The sequence below is a fragment of the Canis aureus genome, chromosome 1, assembly GCF_053574225.1.
Source record: "Canis aureus isolate CA01 chromosome 1, VMU_Caureus_v.1.0, whole genome shotgun sequence".
Classification (NCBI taxonomy): Eukaryota; Metazoa; Chordata; class Mammalia; order Carnivora; family Canidae; genus Canis; species Canis aureus.
In genome coordinates, this window is record NC_135611.1 from 26871238 (window position 1) to 26879357 (window position 8120).

At 37.7% G+C, this 8120-nt stretch overlaps 1 protein-coding gene across 11 annotated transcripts in view; it reads left to right on the top strand.

Moving 5' to 3' along the window:
* EYA4 (EYA transcriptional coactivator and phosphatase 4) overlaps nt 1-8120 on the top strand; it is a 304845-nt gene that overhangs the window by 146133 nt on the left and 150592 nt on the right. The gene's annotated exons all lie outside the window — the stretch shown is intronic.

The following is an 8120-nucleotide window of genomic DNA, read 5'->3' on the forward strand; positions in this document are numbered from 1 at the left end:
TAGCTTTATGTCATTATTTAAATTCAAATATTAAGCTTCCTATGTTGATTTTTTTAATATTATATACTGTAAGAATCCAGATTTTTGAATGTAAAAATGTAAATAAATAAATAAATAAATAGCACACTTTTATTAGAAAAATAATTATCAGTATGATTATATTATACAGTTTCATATTGTCTTAGCTGGAGCTGCCATAACAAATATAGACCAGTAGCTTAAACAATAGTAATTGATTTCTCGTAATTCTATAGGTTGGCAAGTCCAGGATCAAGGTGCCAGCATGGTTGGTTGCTGGTGAGAGCTCTCTTCCTGGCTTGTAGATAGCTGCCTTCTCCCCATATCCTCCCATTGTGGAGAGATAGACAGCAAACTTGCTGGTGTTCCTTTTTGTAAAGGCATTAATCCCCCCTTAGGATTTCATCTAACCTTCTTACCTTTGAAAGGCCCCACCTGCAGATGCCATCCCATTGGAGGTTAGGGCTTCAGCATATGAATTTGGAAACATTCAGTTGATAACACATACTGTCAACCTTAAAGTCAAGAGTCATACCACCTATTTGTAGTTTTTCACTCAAATGGAATAATACATGTGTATTATTAAAAATGTTTGACTCAAGTTGTATTGATACATATGTTGATGATAGTTAATGATGACGTTAGGGAAATCAGTGCTTGACCAGAACTCTCTATAGTACTTTTCATAAAATCTTTTTATTTCTGAGGTTATTATTTACTGTTCATAACTGTTACCATAAAAGCTGTACAGAGGATAGTGGGAGTTGACCGCTGCTGAGGTCATAGTGATGCTTGCTCAGTTTTCAGGTTTAGAAATGTTAGCTATTGTTATAAAGCCAGCTATTTTGATAGTATGAAGACCAGATGATATAATGAATGTGAAAGAGCTTTGAGAATGATCTTGCTGAAGAATAGCCTACCATCCATTAGCATTCAAAGTGTCAGAGCACTATTCAGAATGGAGGGCACTTGTGATGAGCTCTGGGTGTTATATATAAGTGGTGAATCACTAAATTCTACTCCTGAAACCAGTATTACATTATATGTTAACTAACTAGGATTTAAATAAAAACTTAAAAATTTTTTAAAAAGAATGATGAATATCAGTTAATCCAGTGAGTTTTTTAAATGTAAGAGCTCTATTGTGTTTTAGCATCATAGTAACTAATAGGAAAATGTATGAGAATATAGTAAACTTATACAGTAGTCAACTTAAATATCTATTCTTAGAACTAATGGGTAATGGAGTAGTTTAGGAGAAATTAGTCCCAAACTTTTAATTAGAATCAGGCAGTTAAAAAATAAAAAAATAAAAAATAAAAAGAATCAGGCAGTTTTTCTCTCAGATATTTAGACTCAATCATTTATTTAAACCAGAATTGGGATGAAATAGTTATTTTCATTTATAATTCATGATAAACTTGAAAGCTAAATTTTAAAAAAGTTATTTTTTTTCTGTATATTTATAGTTACACTACATGTAATGGCCCTAGCTTTTAAGTAGTCTTATTTCTCATTTTTTTCTATTTTGGCTAAACTGAGCCTTTCTGAGTGGAGATAATCCTACTTTAAGAGTTTATTGCCTATTATAAAAGAGCAGAAAAAATTAACTAGTCTTCTGTTTACATATATACTCTACCATTTTCAGTTCCTAGTAAATAAAAGGGAGGACTTTAGTAGTCTTCTAAGATCTATTTTGCAGAAATATCTGAACGTTAAGGTAGGAAAATGAATTTTATAGAAGTAACTTCTTTCCAACCTAATTAAATGATAGTACCTGATCTGTCTAATATCTAATAAAATAATTTTTGAACTGAAGAAATCATTTGGAGAATTCCTAAAATACCTCCCAATGTCTTACCCTGTACATTTGACATAAATGTTGACATAAATCCACACCTCCCCCCCATCCATGTCATACCGAAAAATCTAAACTCTTTTCCAGTAGTTTTCAAAGGCACAGAACCCTGTTATGCAGAAGCAGCTGTTTTCTTATTAACACTTATTTCTCTTAGGATGCATTCACACAAAATGGAGCTTTTCATCACTGGGGTTGTTTGTTTTGTAAGTAAGACAAGAGTATAAGAGTCTTTCTGATAATTTTGCATGGGGCACAGATTTTGTACTATGGTAGGGCTTACTGTTATTTGATGGACAATAGTGTGTGTATGATATTTATATATTTTATATTTTTTATGTATTTATATATTTAAGACCAATAATTATATTGTGTGTGTGTATGTATATATACATAATTGTGTAGATTTTCCATATATATCATTAGGCCCAGTTTGCCCGAAGTAGTAAGTCTTGCTACTACATGATATTTTCCTCTTAGTATGGTTTGAATAAAAGCAAATGTTAAAGGTAAAACAAACCCTGAGGTGAACCCCTGATAACTTCATTGCTTCTGTTGATTTACTGGTAACTTTATTGAAGTTCTTGCTTCAACACAGCAAAAGTCACTGGTCTGAAATTAATTTGATAGTAAGAAACCAAAATGTTTGTACCTAATCCTTTGAACAGAGCCATCTCCTTAAAGCAGAAGTAGCATAGTACACTGGAGGGTACTGGACTTGTATCAAAGAACCCGAATTTGAATTTGAATTTGAATGAATTTGAATATTATTATTGTGACCATGAGAAAATTACTAAATATCTAAATTTTCAATTATTTTTTTTCTGTGAAATCAAGATAACAACCATCTCACAGGATCAAAGGAGAGCATGAGTAGGTGATTCTAAAAAACTCTGTCTTGTTTTTGAACTGGAAAATGCATCTCTAGAGTACTTCTACATGAAACCCACAGTGGAAAGGAATCATCCATTTTCATTATTTTTTCAGATATCCTAATTTTTACCCATTTAAAGGCCAGACTTTTTTCTAGTTGGATTGTTTTGATTGAGCATTTTTCTAAAAATAATTTCACATATATTTGCTTCTTAAAATGCACAGACAATGTGGCCTTACATTAACATATTCATTCAGTCCGTCGTTAACAAAGTTTTGTAGATGGCTATCCTATGTTGTGCACTCCACCAGGCCCTCTATATAAACTGAAGGAAAAACAGACATAGGTCCAGTTTTTGCAGTCTATGAACTAGTAGGGAGATGGACATTAGATGAAAATGCACCCACACACCTGCAGATTGTGATAAGCACTAAGAAGGAAAATGAGAGTATACTACAAGAGAGGATAGGGCAAAACTGCTTTTAGATGGAGTGATTGAAAAAGATATCTTTGAGAAAATGAAGTTTAAGCTGAGGCCTGAAGGGTAAGAGACAGCCAGTCTTACAGAATGGAGCGAGAGCACCTTGGGGCTGGAAATATGAATGAGAGGCCTTGGTAGGAGAAAGAACTTTTTTTTTTTTTTTTTTTGAGAAACTGACGGAAGTCCACGGTGGCTGGCATACAGTGTCATGGAGAAGAATTGTCAGACATAAGAATTAGGGAGACAACTGTATAGTTTACAAAGCACATTATAGAAAATAGCTTAAGGCAACCAGCTGAGATACATAAGACATTGGGTTTTTTGTTTGACAAATATAGGCACTGTGATTCTGTGATTGAAGGAGGAAGACTCACCCAAGGTTACTTTGCCAGCAGGTTAGATGAGAGCTCCAGCCTCTGACACCTAGTCCTGGGCTCTTTCTGCTGTGAAGATCTCCTTGCTGAACATTTTCATATTTTCCTGCTGCCCAAGGTCATCATTGTGCAATCATTTAATGAACTGAAACACTAAGAGGCAGTTGGAGTATGGAAGGCCAGTTGTACTTACATAAATGTCTTTTGGATTCTTACTTTGGAATCATAGTTTCCTGTTTTCTCTATTGGATTACTTTCATTTGATGTGAGCTATTCTTTTTTCCTTCCTTCCTTCCTTTTTTTTTTTTTTTTTTAAGGAGCTGCAATGTAGAAATTAAATATTTAGTTTCTAAGGCATGTGTAAAGTAATATTTAATAGCCTCTGAGTAAGAGTCCATTGGACTGTCCTATACTAATATAATCCATGAACACAGGTGTATAAACTTTGTTATTTTTTCTGACTGTTAGGAAGCAAAGTCTGACTCTTGTTTGGCCCTTGTTTCCTGGTAGAAGTTGTGAGGTTTCAATATTAGATAATTGAGGCAGGTGGTTGGGACCAAAATTGTGTATCTTACAATATTTTGTTTAATAGACCAGGTAGTAATGTATAATTATTCCTCATTGCTGAGTTGATTTTAGTTTGGAAATATTTGCCTATAAAATAAAACGCATTCCTCTGTAGCAGAGAGTAGCATGTTTATTGCCCATTATAAAAGATTTGGGCTCCATAAGCACAGAGTTGTTTTAGCTGTAATTGCAGCCCATTGCATGTCCTGATGTCCTGGAACTGGAACCTGTAGAAATTGGAATTCAGGAACTCTATTAAGAAATGATGATATTTTGCCTTCCACTATTTCTGTGAATATAGAGTCCTTGGTATCTGACCTAGAAGTCTTGTATACTCTTCCAGCCTCTGTGAAATTGTGACAGGCTAACTTATTAGCTTGTAAATAGAGTAAAACCCCAGACCCTCCACAATTTTGGGCAGTTTTAGTGATGAGGTGGGGATGTAGATAGAGACAAGGCTTTATGAAAGAGAAAAGATAAGGACTTCATGGGCAGTCAAAGGGATTTCAGGGAAATCTATGGACATTATTAGTGAACATTTTGACCAACTTATTTGGTCAATTAGGGAAAAAACGGTCCTCCATTTTATGGCCAGTTAATGAGGATGGATTAGTGAGGTAGTTATAATGTAGGTTCAGCGTCAGTTGCTGAAAGATACCCTGCTTGTATGTCACCCTATTTGAGGCATGGGGACTTCCTCATCAATCTCAGGGGAAGCTTCAAATCCACCCCATTGTGACAAATAGTATAATGACCCATCCTGGTCTGGAGGAGGCCTCTGACCCTCTCCAGACAATAGTTTAATTCCATGGCCTAAGCATGAAATGAGGGAAATTTGAAACTATATGGGTAATAACCAAGCAAATGACTAGAACTTTGGTGGTTCACTCAAAATATGAAAGTGTGGGGTGTATAATACTTGTTTAAAATGGCAAAGCCTGGTCCATTTTATGGCCTGTCCCTCCTGCCGTCTGTCATACCAATCGTAGGTCCAGGAGGAAACAGTGGAGGGTCTTAGAGTTCTTGCAGTGGGCTGCTATAAGGAAGTTTTTCCCCCTTGGGGAGATTTCTGAGAAGCAACTTTCATGGGGTTGTACCACTTCTGGTTTCCCAATATCCCTGATATAGATACCAGGTATACTTCTTTTGAGTCCAACTGAATGCCTGGCCCATGGAGGCCTTGTGACTCTTCCATCTGATATTCACACTTTGGAGTATATCGGTTCATACTTAGTGAGTAATGGGATAAGAAGGGCCCAGCAGGCCTATATCAATGGAAATGATACGGTCAGGAATGCAACCAGCTTGATACCAGAAGCATCTTAATTTCCCTTGAAAAAATGACAGCTCTCCCTTTAGGGAAAACTTTTATCTCCTGACTCACAGAAGGTTCCTTTAAATTCCTGGGCTTTCTTGTTTGCTGATGGATTGGTGAGGTTAAAACCTTATTTGGTTAGGCTTGGGCTGCAGTGACTGTTCAGCTCACCATCAGCTATGCATAGAATGGATATTGTCTCTCTCAGTGTGCAGAATTCAAGGCAATTCTCCTAGTGCTAGCCAATATTCCTTTTGATGAATCTTGTTGCATAGTTACTGTCTCCAGGAGTGTTGTCAATGATGTATTTGTGGGGTTTGCCACTTGAAAAACTACCAACAGGCAGATTCAAAACATCCTCTGGGGATGCCTGGGTGGCTCAGTGGTTGAGCACCTGCCTTTGGCCCAGAGCATGATCCTGGAGTCCCAGGATCGAGTCCCACATCAAGCTCCCTGCATGGAGCCTGCTTCTCTCTCTGCCTATGTCTCTGCCTCTCTCTCTCTCTCTCTCTCTCTCTCTCTGTGTCTCATGTATAAATACATAAAATCTTAAAAAAAAAAAATCCTCTGGGGGGCCACAAGTGATGGAAATGGTTAAGCTGTCAGAGTCATTCATGAAGACCTTTAAGGTAAGGGCCTACTCTCTGATAAGAACCAACTGGAATCAAGCTGCTGGTTCAGTTTGCACCAGACTTTTGCCATTGCTGCCTAGATTCATTACAGTACTGAACATGCAGCAGACCCATAGCCAAAGACTGAGTAGGAGGTGAAGCACTCAGCTTCCATGTGGAGTGACTGGTGTGGAATACTGATGACTCATGCTAACAGATAACTTGTTTGTCTCAGTGAGGTGGTGGGGAGACACATCTTACAGTGGTTTATCCCTGCCATTCCTGACAGATTGGGTGCATTGGACCTCCTCTTGGGATGTCGATGGTACCTCACTGCTGTGGACAGTTTTCCAGGTTATGGCTTTGCTGGTCTGTTCTAATCAGCCAACTTCAGCCACACTATCGTGGCCCTTGAAATTAATCTAGATAAGTCTGACAGTGGTGTACCTTCTATCGCAGAAACCAGGGCTGATAGGCAAGGTATCCAGTGGCCCTTCTGTGCTCCCTGTCATCCACAAGCATTTTGTATTGTTGAACATTGGAACAGCCTCCGTAAAGTCAACTCAAAAGATATATAACTCTCTGACCTTCTCTGGTCCATATATATTAGTAAAACACTTTGGTTGCTGAATCTAGCTGGTCCCAGTTTTGAATCATGTCTTGACCACTTCCTCAATTACGATAAGGATTGAAGGGGTAAAAGGTTTCAAATTTCATATTTTGAAGATTTGGGATACCATCCTGACTATCCCTAGATGATGAGTCTTTCTTTCTCCTAAGAGCTACCCCAGATCATCCTGTTTGGTCTACCCTCTGGGTGGCAGCATGGTCAAAAGGGGAAAGAGAGGATTCATATTTATATTGGTTCAGCCACTTGAAATTTCTTGTTACATTGAATCATCTTGATTATAATGATATTGATCACTTGAGCTGCTCACTGATCTTCCCTAGATACTAAAATCTCCCTTGATGTCCTCTGTAAGTTTTCTAAAAATAGCCTGATCCTCTTGCTCTTGACCTTTCTGGATAAAAGATATCCAGAAAGTATGGGATGATTAGAAAAGGATAAAGTAGTGACTGCTGGAACATGACATGATTTTATGGTATGGAGGAAAAGCAATGACTGAATCTGTGGATAGGAAACTTTAGACCTGGGAGGTGCAGTATTCAAAAAAACATTAATGATGTTTTTGATCTTTCATAGACATTCTTGGAACCTTCTTCTTGAAGGAAACTGCCCTAGTGTGGCTCTCTCATACTGTTAGAAGCACCCTAAATTTAAGTGACTTTTGGCTCTGCTCTCCCCTGCTAGATGGCTCTGACGTGGTTTGAGTACCATTTGCCCTTACTTGACCAAGGAGTCTTACGGACAACAGAAGAAGGTGGCTCAGCTCCTCCACCCCTCATGCAAAAAATGTATGAACACATTTAGATGCCATCCCCATCTATTATTCATTCCATGTGATAAATAAGTGCCACCAGTTAGTGGTGTGGACAAATAGAGATTGAACTGACTCATTGCCAAAACTGAACTCAGTTATTGGAACTGAACTGGGAATCTTAAGACCTAGAATCCACATTAGAGGCACCATACACATATATCTCACCAACTGATGTGGATCCTACTTGTGGGGTGCTAAATGTTATAAAAAACACTTTCTTTCTGGGGGCTTTATGTACATCTTATAGCTGTACTTGTTTGGAAGACTTTTATGTTAGGGATGTTATGAGAGACATTCAAGTATTTAAGGACTGTAGATCATATACTTGCCAGATGTGGAGCTCTATCCAAAATGAAGCTACTCTTGTTCACTCAGGGAAGTTTTATGGAGGGGTAACTGACTCATTATTTATGTGTGCCCTGTGGACTGTTACCTCTGTCTCCATTTAGAAAAGGTGGTATGAAACTTGTTCCTGATTTTAGCTGAAGTGATCAGTAATACCATCTTGATCCTGGTGATATTCAGCCCAGGCTCAAATCACTGGCCAGGGTTGTTAAGGATGTTAAGAATTGCCCCAGAG